The sequence below is a fragment of the Balaenoptera ricei genome, chromosome 8, assembly GCF_028023285.1.
Source record: "Balaenoptera ricei isolate mBalRic1 chromosome 8, mBalRic1.hap2, whole genome shotgun sequence".
Classification (NCBI taxonomy): domain Eukaryota; kingdom Metazoa; phylum Chordata; class Mammalia; order Artiodactyla; family Balaenopteridae; genus Balaenoptera; species Balaenoptera ricei.
The window spans coordinates 61,657,716-61,670,235 of record NC_082646.1 but is presented as its reverse complement, the minus strand read 5'-3'; the positions used below and the strand labels follow the sequence as shown (position 1 = coordinate 61,670,235).

At 38.1% G+C, this 12,520-nt stretch overlaps 1 protein-coding gene across 2 annotated transcripts in view; it reads right to left on the bottom strand.

Moving 5' to 3' along the window:
- Positions 1 to 12,520, bottom strand: part of FAM168A (family with sequence similarity 168 member A) — a 203,567-nt gene that overhangs the window by 20,985 nt on the left and 170,062 nt on the right. The gene's annotated exons all lie outside the window — the stretch shown is intronic.

The window sequence follows — 12,520 nt, the reverse complement described above, 5'->3', positions numbered from 1 at the left end:
TTTCTGCTTTATAATAAAATTAATTAGCTATACATATACATATATCCCCATATCTCTTCCCTCTTGCGTCTCCCTCCCTCCCACCCTCCCTATCCCACCCCTCTAGGTGGTCACAAAGCACCGAGCTGATCTCCCTGTGCTATGTGGCTGCTTCCCACTAGCTATCTATTTTACGTTTGGTAGTGTATATATGTCCATGCCATTCTCTCACTTTGTCCCAGCTTACCCTTCCCCCTCCCCATGTCCTCAAGTCCATTCTCTAGTAGGTCTGCATCTTTATTCCTGTCCTGCCCCTAGGTTCTTCATGATTAACTTCTAATCTATTTTCTGTCTCTATGAATTTGCCTATTCTAGATATTTTATGTATTCTAACACATGGAATCAAACACTATTTATCCTTTTGTGCCTGGCTTCTTAGCATAATTTTTTCAGAGTTCATTCATGCATGTATCAGAACTTCGTTCCTTTTTATGACTAATATTCCACTGTATGTGTGTGTGTATATATATATATATATATATATATATATATATATATATATATATATATATATATATATATATATATACACACACACACACACACATACATACCACATTTTGTTTATCCATTCATCTGTTGATGGACACTTGGGTTGTTTCCACCTTTTGGATATTGTGAATAATGCTGCTGTGAACACTGATATACAAGTATCAGTTTGAGTCCCTGTTTTCAATTTTGGGGGGTATATACTGAGGAGCAGAATTGCTGGGTTATATGGTAATTTTATCTTTAGCTTTTTGAGGAACCACCAAACTGTTTTTCACAGTGGCTATACCATTTTACACTCCCACCAGCAATGCACGAGGGTTCCAATTTTTACACATCCTCACCAACACTTGTTATTTTCTATTTTTTTAAAATTATAGCCGTCCTAGCAGGTGTGAATCGGTATCTCTTTGTGGTTTTGATGCACATTTCCCTAATGATTAATGATGCTGAACGTCTTTTCATGTGCTTATTGGTCATTTGTACGTTTGTTTGGAGAAATGTCTATTCCAAACATTTGCCCATTTAAAAAGTTGGGTTGTTTTGTTGTTGAATTGTAGGACTTTTTAATATATTCTGGATATTAAACCTTTATCAGATTTGTCATACTGAGTGAAGTAAGCCAGACAAAGACAAATATATGATATCGCTTATATGTGGAATCTAAAAAAAAAAAATGGTACAAATGAACTTATTTACAAAACAGAAATAGAGTCACAGATGTAGAAAACAAACTTATGGTTACTGGGGGGGAAAGTGGGGGGAGGGGGATAAATTGGGAGATTGGGATTGACATATACAACACTACTATATATAAAATAGATAACTAATAAGGACCTACTGTATAGCATAGGTCAGTTCTCTGTAATGAACTATATGGAAGAAGAATCTAAAAACGAGTGGATATATGTATATGTATAACTGATTCACTTTGCTGTTCAGCAGAAACTAACAACATTGTAAATCAACTATACTCCATTAAAAACTAAAAAAAAAAAACTTTATCAGATTTAATTTTGATGAAGTCCAATTTATCTGTTTTTCCTTTGTTGCTCATGTTTTTGGTGTCATATCTTAGAATACACTTGCCAAATCCAAGGTCATGAAGATTTACCCTATATTTTCTTCTAAGAGTTTTAAGGCTTTGACACTCATATTTATATCATTGATCCTTTTTTTTTGGCTGTGCTGCACGGCTTGTAGTGATCTTAGTTCCCTGACCAGGGACTGAACCCGGGCCCTCGGCAGTGAAAGCACGAAGTCCTAACCACTGGACTGCTAGGGAATTCCCATCATTAATTCATTTTTGTATATGGTGTGAGATAAGGGTAAATGTTGTTTTAAATTCTATTTTTTAACTTTAACATTATAAGCATTTTCCCACATAATTTTCTTCAAAACATTTTTTAATATCTTGATAATATTCCATTATGTAGATATATCAAATTATTTACCATAACTCTGTTTTTATAGGTTTAGGTTGTTTGCAAATTTTCATTATTATAAATAAAGGTATGAGAACAACCCAAATAAATCTTTGGCTGCATTTCTGATTATTTTTTCAGGAATGAGTTCTAGAAGTGAGCTTTCTAGGTCAAAAGATAGTGCTATTTTTAAAGCCCATTCATTCAACAAACATTTCAGTATCTACTCTGTGCCAGACACTGTGATCCCTGCCCTTGTGGAGCTTATATTTTAAGAGGGTTGGAGAAGGCAGTGGATAAATAGTAAATATTAAAAAAACAGTCTTAAGTGCTATGGAAAAGAGAAAAAGGGCAGGGTAAAGGGCATCAAGACATGCCACGGTGTTGGGACTGCACTATTAAATAGGGTAACCAGTATAAGACACACTGAGAAAGTAAGGTTTCCACAAAGACTTGAAGGAAATAGAGTTAACCAAGCAAGATGGCTGAAGGAAGAGCATTTCACAGGAAGGAAACAGTCAGTTCAAAGGCCCTAAGTTGGGAGTATATGATATGGGACATGTCTGAGGAATAGCAAAGAGGCCAGTGTAGCTGAAGTGGAACAAGCGAGGGGGAAAGTAGTAGTAGAGCAGTCAGAGAGATAAAAGGCTGGTCAGTTCATGTAGGGCCTTCAGGCTACTGTAAGTACTTCAACTTTTACTCTGAGTGAAATGAGAAGCCATGATGGGGTCTTGAGCAGAATAATAACATGGTCTGACTTATGTTTGAAAAGAGTCACTCTGATTGCTGTGTGGAAAACAGACTATAATGGGGGAAGAGTAGAGAAGCGGAGAGACCAGTTAGGAGGCTACTGCAAACTCCTTGCAATAGATGATGGGGCTCAGATCAGGGAAGTAGCAGCAGAAATGATGAGAAGTGACATGCTAAGAGTCTTCACATACTTTGCCACACTGCTTTCTAGAAAGACTATCAATTTGTACTCACACTAGCAGTGTGTAAATGCCTGTCTCATTGCTCCCTGCAGTTTTTAAATGCTCATTGGTATTTTGACTGACAATGGAAAGCTGATTTTAAAAGTCAAAGATTAAATCCCTAAATCCCTAAAAGCTTCTTTGGGATTTATAAATATTGAGCTTTAATAGTGTATCTTTTTAATATACCTTTCCCTAAATCCTTTCCAATTCCAAAGAAAATGCATCTCTCTTTACTCCCAATCATTTTCTGATTTCAGAACCAAGGCAGCCAACTTGTTGTCACTTAATTAGCAATATGGAGGTCTGCCACTTCTCAAGCAGAAAGTCAAGGGTTTAATCTGGGAAGCGAAGTGACCTGGTCTCATGGCTGAAATCTGTATTCAGCTTCATGTGAGAGATTGTACAGCCAAGGGTAATCATACCCCTATTATGTCATTTCAGATGTCTTTTACTTTAGGGGCAATTACAGGATCTTCCTTCAGTGTTTCTAAGTAGAATTATTTTTCATTCACTTGAATTTGGCAGGTATCAAAGAATGGAAGCATTAGAAAGAGCCCTCTTCATTTTCTAGGTGACATCCTTAGGCTGAGAAAAAGGAAGGGATTAGGGTCACAGATTGCAGAGGTTAGAAGCACCTTCAAGGCCATTTGAGGCTAGGGCTACTCTGCAACACACTCACACATCATTCATCCCAGCTCTTACGCCTCTACTGACCATAATAAACTCTGTCCTTTCCTGAGACTCGGCAGCCCCCTCCACTGTGAAACTGCTCTGACTGTCTGAAAGGGACTTCTCATACTTCACCAAACTCTATCTGTACCTTCTACCCTGTAGAACAGAACAAATTTGAAGACACATGCATCCCCAATGACAGAACTTTTCACAATGTACTTCAATGGTTTGTTTACATTTCCTGTCCTCCCCCCCCCCCCCCGCCCCGTTCCCCAATCTGTAAGCTTCTTGAAGGCATAGCTATGTCTCATTTGCCTGTACACAACAGCTCTTGATCAGTTCCTATTTTCTACTCGCTGAACACACCACCACCTCCTCTTCCCCTCAGCCTGGACAGCAAACATCCAAGCTTCTCAAACACAGGGTGGTGATGAATAGTCTGTGTGGCCAGTAGAGACTATCGCTTCCCGACCATCAACTTCCCCTGTCCAAAAAGGGTATCATATGAAAGCTGGGCTTCCTTCCTACAACTTTTCTGGGTTTGTTTTATTTTGTTTCCTTGTCCCCAACTGATACTACTCATCCTGCTGCCTCTGTTGATGATGCTGGCATCTCTAGTGCCTAGCACAGATAACTGCAGAGAATAGGTACTCAATAAAGAGATTACCCAGGGCATTGTATTCTGGAGCTATGAAAGGTTTAAAAACAAAAGAAACAAATCCAAGAGGGTCCCTGGCTTAGAGAGTGTCACCAAGTAATGAGGGAGAAAAACAGTTGAGTGGACAGTTAGAATGCAGCCCTAAAAGTGCCATGACAAGGATGTAAAGTGAGCAGAGAAGGGGCCTTCATCAACCAACATTTATTTAGTACCTATTGTCTGCCAGGGATTATACTGGGCACTAGGTGTCCCTTGATGTGGACAAAAAAAGGGCAGGAAGAACATTCCAGGCAGAAGGATGAAGGGTAGCATTTTGGGGACATCCATAAGTGGCTTGGCTTGTACCTTCCTTGGCTCTACAAAGCAGGACTGATGGGTTAACCACACCTAAAAGGGTGGGTTGCCTTTTAGGTCTTGATCTCATCATTTTGTCTTCTTGTGACCATAGCTCCCTTTACAGTCATTGACCCTAACTTACCTTTTCAGTTTCATCTGTCCACTACCTATGCCCAAGTCTCATATTGCTAGACTGGACTGCTGTCCTGAACTCCAGACTCACAGTATCTAACTACCTACTTAACATCTCCACTTGGATGTTTGCTAGACATCAAGGCTATATGGGTAGAGTGGCTAAGAGTATGGTCTCTGGAGCTAGATCTAAGCTTAGGTTTGAATTCCAGCAACACCACTAATTATTTGTGTGACCTTGGGCCGCTTACTTAACCTCTCTGTGCTTTAGTTTTCCCATTTGTAAAGTGGGAATAATAATATTATTTACTTAATAGGTTGCTATAAGTATTAAATTAGTAAGACCTCAAAGTATTAGGAGCCAGGCAAACAGTTAAGACTTCAAAAAGTTAGCTATTATTATTTTAAACTTATGACATTCAAAATTAAATATTTACTTTTATCTTCCCATTCCCTTCCAAATCTGTTCTCTAAGCTTTTTCTCCACACCAGTAAATGACAACTCATTCTTCTAGCTCCTCAGGCCAAAAATCATCCTTGACTCTACTCTTTTTCTCCTATCCACATCTAATCCATCAGCAAATCCTTTCAGTTCCACCTTTAGAATATATTTAAAATCTGACCATATCTCATTGCCTACATACTTTCTATCCTAGTCCAAGTCATCATTATTTCTCACCTAGATTACTGCAATAGCTTCTTAACGGGTCTATTCTTCTACCTTTGATCCTATGCAGTCTGTTTACCACAGCAGCCAGAACAGATCCATTAAAACATTAAATCAGATCATGACACTCCTCTCTTTAAGCCCCACAGTAGCTTCCCAAGACAATTATGGTGAAATCCTTTCAGTGACCCACCTGGACTTCAGCTACCTCTCTAACTTCCTCTCCTACTACTTGCCCCCATGCTAATCTACTCCAGCCACAATGGCCTCCTTGCTGTTCTTCAAATGTGTCAAGCACTTTCCCATCTCAGAGCCTTTACCCTGTCTCTTTCTTCCCTTCTGGAACTCTGTTCAAAGGTCACCTTACATTCTTTCTAAAATACTACCTTCAACTTTCATTACTCTCTGTGCTCCTAATCATGCTTTGTTTTCCTTCACAGCAGTTAACAACCTGATATACTATATGTTTATGTATTTATGGGAGACTGCCTATCTCCCACTACTAGAATGTAAGCTTCAGGTCATAGTAACACTTTCTAGACTGTGGCTGTTACCTGCTGAAGTCTCCTCTCAGCACACTCCCAAGACTCTGGATAGGCTCTGCCCCACTAAAGTGAGTGGAGCGCACTCCAAGTCCCAGTTCCCCAAGACTGCCTGGATCTGTTGAAGTGCATTGGGGGTAAAGACATGGAGTTCAAATAATACACCATGGATATTTCACCCACCACTCAGACAAAAGATATTTTCATACATGCTATGTCATTCAAGCCTCAAAACAACACTAATGTTATTTTGCCCATTTTGTAGATAAGGAAATCAAGGCTCACAGAGGTAAAGTGATTTTTTTGGCTGAGATTATTCAGTAAATCAGTGGTGGGAACTGGCCTTTTCCACACTTACCAAATAACTATGACTTGCTCCTTGGAAACAAGTGTGCCCCTTCTGTATTTATATTCTTTGGAGGTCAAGAGTGAAGAGAATAAATGGACACAAATGAGCTTTTCTCCTCTGTACCTCAAAGGCTACAGTAGTGATCAGGTTTCCTGGGATTCTGATGCATACACTTTAACTGCTTTACAGATGTTAATACAGTCTAATCCCTTTTACTTGTTGTTACTAGGATTAGGACTGAAGAAATGTAAAGCTATTTTTTTGATTAATATGGAAATTAGAAATTACTTTCAAGAGAAATCAGAAACTATTTCTGAAACTACTTGATCTTTAGGAAGTAAAAATAGCAGAGTACCAAAAAGGTAGTGGAAGACTAACTCCTTGGGCCAGGAAGACAAAGAGGATTATTCCTTTGTGAGCAGGGGGAACACTTATGCAATGAAGACACTTTAGTTCTGAAGCTCACAATTAAAATGAAGAAAACTGTCCCCCAACCCTGGGGGTGACCAAAAAAACCAAACAAGCAAAACAAAAATCTTTAATTCTCTCAAAATAAAAAAGAAGAGGGCAAGAGGAAGGATATAGTTTTGAATCTGTAACGCATTCTGAGCACTGTGCCAGGCACTTCTTTATCTGACTTAATTTTTACCCTAACTCCATGAAATACATTATTAGTCCCATTTTATAGATGAGGATATTGAATCTTAGACTTATCTTACACAACTACTAAAAAGAGAGTGGAGACAGAACTGGGCCTGCTGAATGAGACAAAGTCCATTCTAACAACCTCCCTCAAAACATGAGTCTACTTCACGTAAACCTCTGGATTTGGCTGCCGTTTTCTTTGCCAACATTCTTTTATTTCAGATTCAAAACCTGAGATAACAGGAAATTACTCAGGAGAATCGATTTGGTCAAAGATGGTTCAGTTATTTAAAAAAAAAAAAAAAAAAAGCTATTCTGTTCCCACTCAGTATCCTAATATAGGTCATGCTCACGTTATTGAAAAGCGTCACACAGGCACTGAATTACACAGCTAGAAGAGGAATTAGAGATGATTGAGTCTAATTTGACACTCAGCACTGTAATATCTTCTATAGTGGTCCACATGGCTGGCCACATGGCCTCTGCCAGCACACTTTCTAATGATGGTGTGTTCAGAATCTCTTGAGGCAGTCAAAGCTCCTGTTGGAGAGCTCTGGAGGTTAAGAAATTCTTTACTCTGCGCTAAAAATCAACCTTGTAAGGAATCTAACCCTGAACAGCTTCTAAACTACTGGTCCTAGTTCCACCCTCACAGAACATGTCTGTTTCCTCTGCTCCAGCACAACTGTCCACAGATATGAAGATATCAGTTATTCTTCCTGAATTTTCTCTTGCTCAAATCCAGACTCAATTCCTTCAACTCTTCCCCATCCTGACTGTCCACCTTTGGTCAGACTTCAATTTACAAATCATCTTCCCTTAAAATAATTCCATTTTCTTCCTGCCTTGCTCACTCTTCTTTTTTTCCCTTGATTTAAAAAAAAAAAAAAAAAAAAGAACTGAATTGACACAACAAGACTGGTAATAAGTGGTCAATGAAGGCCTAAAGTGACTTAATCCAGATTTCTTCATCATTATCCATCAGCATAGTTAGCATCTAGCAGATGCTTACTGTGCCAAGCATCGTGCTAGGTTCTCTACATAGAGCTTACGGTCTAACAGGGAAGTAACATAGGTTATTTATATTAATCTATAGGCAATATATATGATATATAATCAGAGAATGTTGGGGTATTCTTGAAATGCTGAGGAAGGAGTGAAGAACAGGTCTGGGACAGTTGGGAATAGCTTTTCAGAAGAAGAAAGATTTTAGCTGGCCTTGAACAATGAATAAGAGGAGTTTGTCAGAGGTGTGTGAGGGTGGGGACAAAGAAATATATATTCATTTCATGCATGAAGGCATGAAAATGTATTCCATATCAGGCAAATGGCAAATAGTTCAGTGTGGTTGGAGGTTACAGTGAGTAGGGAAGAGTGGCAGGAAATGAAGGTTTAAAAAATACACTGGGGACAGATTGTAAAGAGATCTGAATGCCAGGCTAAGGCATGGAATTTAAGAATCCATTGGAGGATTTTAAACTGGGGAGTTTCAAATTTGTGTTTTATAAAAACGACTACAGTAGCAATGTAGAAAGGGGTTCAGAGTGGGTGAGATCAGAGAAGGAGGGACCAGATGGGAAGTTGGTGCAACAGCCCAAAGGCAAAGCTAAAACAGTAACAATGGGATAAAGAGAGTGGAACTACAAAGATGTTTAGGAGACAGAGCTCACAAAACTTCATCCTGATAGCAAAATCATTTTTATTGCACTGAGCTGAAAGGCTAAAAGTAAAGATGGGAAACATTCTAACGGCAAGGTTTGTGGGCTTTTTTCCCCCTTTTCTTTAAATAGGCAGAAGGAAAGAAAATAAATTAAATGGACCCTTGAATGTGTTCGCTCCAGATAAAAAGCCTAAATCTGAATTCCTCTTACTAGTTGGGAGGCCTGGCTGCTAAGAGAGCTATACTGGTGGGAATGTAGGTCAGCGGAGGCAGGCAGCAGTTCTGCAGTGCTGGCTCTGGACCAGCCCACCAGACCTGAATCTGAGGAAGCCTGTACACTGGATTCAAGGCCCACCCCCCCAGCCTCCCACTAGTGAGCCCCAGGGAAATATAAGGGTGTAAGTGAAGCATTGTTCTTAGTTGGGGCAAGGCAACTCCCCCTGAGGTAACAAGAAAGGGGGCACTATCCTGTAATCAACTGTGCTCTGAGTTATGTTGTTCCATCTTCTGGGAGAACTCATCCATTAGGTGAAAGGCCACCAACCTGCAGGTCATTCACCTTGGCTGGGCCCTAGAAGAGAAAGGCTGCTAAAACCAGAGCAGGCCTAGCTTGGTATGTCTTCAGTGTAAAAACAATATCACAACAAAAAAAGATAAGAAAATAGGCTATGTTAAAGCTGGTAATAAAATTGCTAAGTAAGTGTGTTCTATTCCTCAGGGGGAAACATTAAGGTAAGTGTGTTCTATTCCTCAGGGGGAAACATTCTTTTACAAATCTAAAAATATCGCCAAAGTTCCCTATCTGCCAAAATGGGAGAAATTTTAATGGAAAGCACATGACCTATTCTGTCTCAATCACCACTCCAGGAGCGTGCTGCTGCTACCCCTCCCGCCCCCCCCCCAGCCCCCCCCCCATCTATAAGACAGATGGGAGGTACTCAGCACTTTACAGACTGTTCGGTGAATGATTCCTGCCCTCCCTGCATTTATCTTTTGAAAGAGATAAAAAAGCAAGATGAAATTTTGCAAATTGATGATTTGGTCCATGAATCCCTTTCCCTCCCAGATCAACTCACTCTTTCATTTCATTATTCTGTTTAACAAGATTTGGTAAAGGAGAGAATCTTACTCAGATTCAATAAAATATACTGGGATACTTGGTTTTTCATGTGAAGAAAAAAAATTAGATTCCCACCTCTCACTTCTCCAATTCCAGAAAGACCAAAGACCTAAACTAAACAAAGAAACAAAAATTTTAAAACTATTAGAAAAAAAAAAAAAAAGGAGAATATCAGTTTGACCTTGGGATTAGAAAGTATCAATATTTCTTAGATGAGACCAAAAGGTTGATAAATTTAACTTATCAAAATTTAAATCTGTATGACAAGATGCTATAAACAGAGTTAAAAAGCAAGCCCAGAGTAAGAAAAGATATTTATCACACATTTAAAAAAGAACTAGTATCCAGAATAAAGAACTCATATTAATCAGTAAGAAAATGAAAATAAGGCAAGAGAATCTAATCATGCAATTCATGGAAGAAAAAACTCAAATGACTCGGGAGATGGAGGAGAAAAGAAAAAGATGTTCAACGACACTAGTAATCAGCAAAATGCAAGTAGATGGAATACAATATCATTTCACACCTATCAGACTGACAAATATTTTGAAGTCTGACAATATCAAGTGTTAGGAAGGATCTGAAACAATGGGAATTAGTAAAAGCATTCTGAAAGGCAATTTTGTAATACCAAATAAAGACATACAACCTAGCAGAATCTGTTTCTAAGTATATAAGCTTGGGGAACTGGAATTTGAGCTGGGCCTTGTGGAATAGGCAGGATTCTGACAGGCAAAGATCAAAGAACTGGCATTCCCAAATAAAAAGAACAGTATAAGCAAGGCCATAGACAGGAAACCATTTGAGGAATAGCCAGACTCTTTTCCAAAGTGGCTATACCATTTTTACACTCCTAGCATCAGTATATAAGAGTTTTAATTTCTCCATATCCTTGCCAACACTTGTTATTATCTGCCTTTTTAAATTATAGCCATTCTAAGGGTGTTAAATAGAACCTTACTGTGGTTTTGATCTGCATTTCCCTGATGACTAATTACGTTGAACACCTTCTCATGTGTTTATTAGCCATTTGTATATTTTCTTTGGAGAACTGTCTATTCAGATTTTTTGCATATTTCTTAATTGGGTTGTCTTTTTATTATTGACTTGTAAGAGTTCTTGACATATAAACATTGGTACAAGTCCCTTATCTGCCAGATGATTTGCAAATATTTTATCCCAAATATGTGGGCTGTCTTTTTGTTTTCTTGACGGTGTCCTTTGAAGTACAAAGGTTTTAAATTTTGATTAAGTCCAATTTACCTATTTTTTCTTTGGCTTCTTGTGCTACTGGTATCATATGTAAGAAACACTTGCCAAATCTAAGGTCACACAAAGATTTACCTCCAAGTTTTCTTAAGAGTTTTATAGTTCTAGGTCTTATATTTAGGTCTTTGAACCATTTTGAGTTAATTTTTGCATATGATGTGAAAGAGGGGTCCTATTTCATTCTTTCACATGTAGATATCTAGTTGTCCCAGCACCATATGTTGAAAAGACTGTTCTTTCCCCCAATGAATTGTTTTTGGTACCCTTGTTGAAAATCACTGACTGTAAATACGAGGGTTTATTTCTGGACACTCAATACTATTCCAGTGATCCATATGTCTACCCTTATGCCAAAAACACACTGTCTTGATTCCGTGTAGCTTTCTAATAAGTTTTGGGAAATTGGGAAGTGTGGGTCCTCTGAATTGTTCCTGTTCAAGATTGTTTTGGCCAATATGGGTCCTTTGAATTTCCATGTGAAGTTCAGGAACAGCTTGTCAAAATATGCAAACAAGTCAGCTGGGATTCTGATAGGGACTGTGTTGAATCTGTAGATCAATTTGGGGAGTATTACTATCTTAAAAATATTAAATCTTTCAATCCATGAACATGGGATATTTTTCTAATTATTTGGATCTTTAATTTCTTTCAAGAATGTTTTGTAGTTTTCAGAGTGTATGTTTTTATGCTTCTTTTGTTAAATTTATTCTTATTTTTTTTGTTTTGATGCTATTGTAAACAGAATTGTTTTCATAATTTCATTTTTGGATTATTACAACTGTACAGAAATATGATTGATTTTTATATATTGATCTTATATCCTGCAACCTTGCTGAACTCATTTACTAGTTCTAATAGTTTCTGCATGGATTCCTCAGAATTTTCTATATGCAAGATCGTGTCATCTGCAAAGACAGATCGTTTACTTCTTCCATTCCAATCTGGATGACTTTTATTTCATTTTCTTGCCCAACTGCCCTGGTTAGAACCTCCAGCACAATGTTCAATAGAAGTGGTGAGACCTGAAATCCTTGCCTGTTCACAATGTTATGGGAAAAGCATTTAGTCTTTTTCTATTAAGTATGATGACAGCCATGGGTTTTTCATAAATGTCCTTTATCAGGTTGAGGAAGTTCCTTCTATTCCTAGTTTGTTGGAGTTTTTGTTCATTTCTTTGTTTTTATAAATCATGAAAGGGTATTAAAGTTTGTCAAAAGCTTTTTCTGTGTCTATTGAGATGATTATGTGAGTTCTGTCCTTTAATGTTTTAATATGGTGTGTTGCATTGATTGATTTTCCTATGTTGAATGGATCCTCCCCCCTGGGATAAATCCCACTTGGTCATAGTGTATAATATAATCCTTTCTATACGTTATTGCTCATTTTGCTACTATTTTGTTGAGGACTTTTGCATTTATATTCAAGTGGGATATTAGTCTACAGTTTTCTTATGATGTCTTTGTCTGATTTTGGTATCAGGACAATATTTGCCTTATAGAATAAGTTAGAGAGTATTCCCCCCTCCTCTATTTTTTGGAAGAATC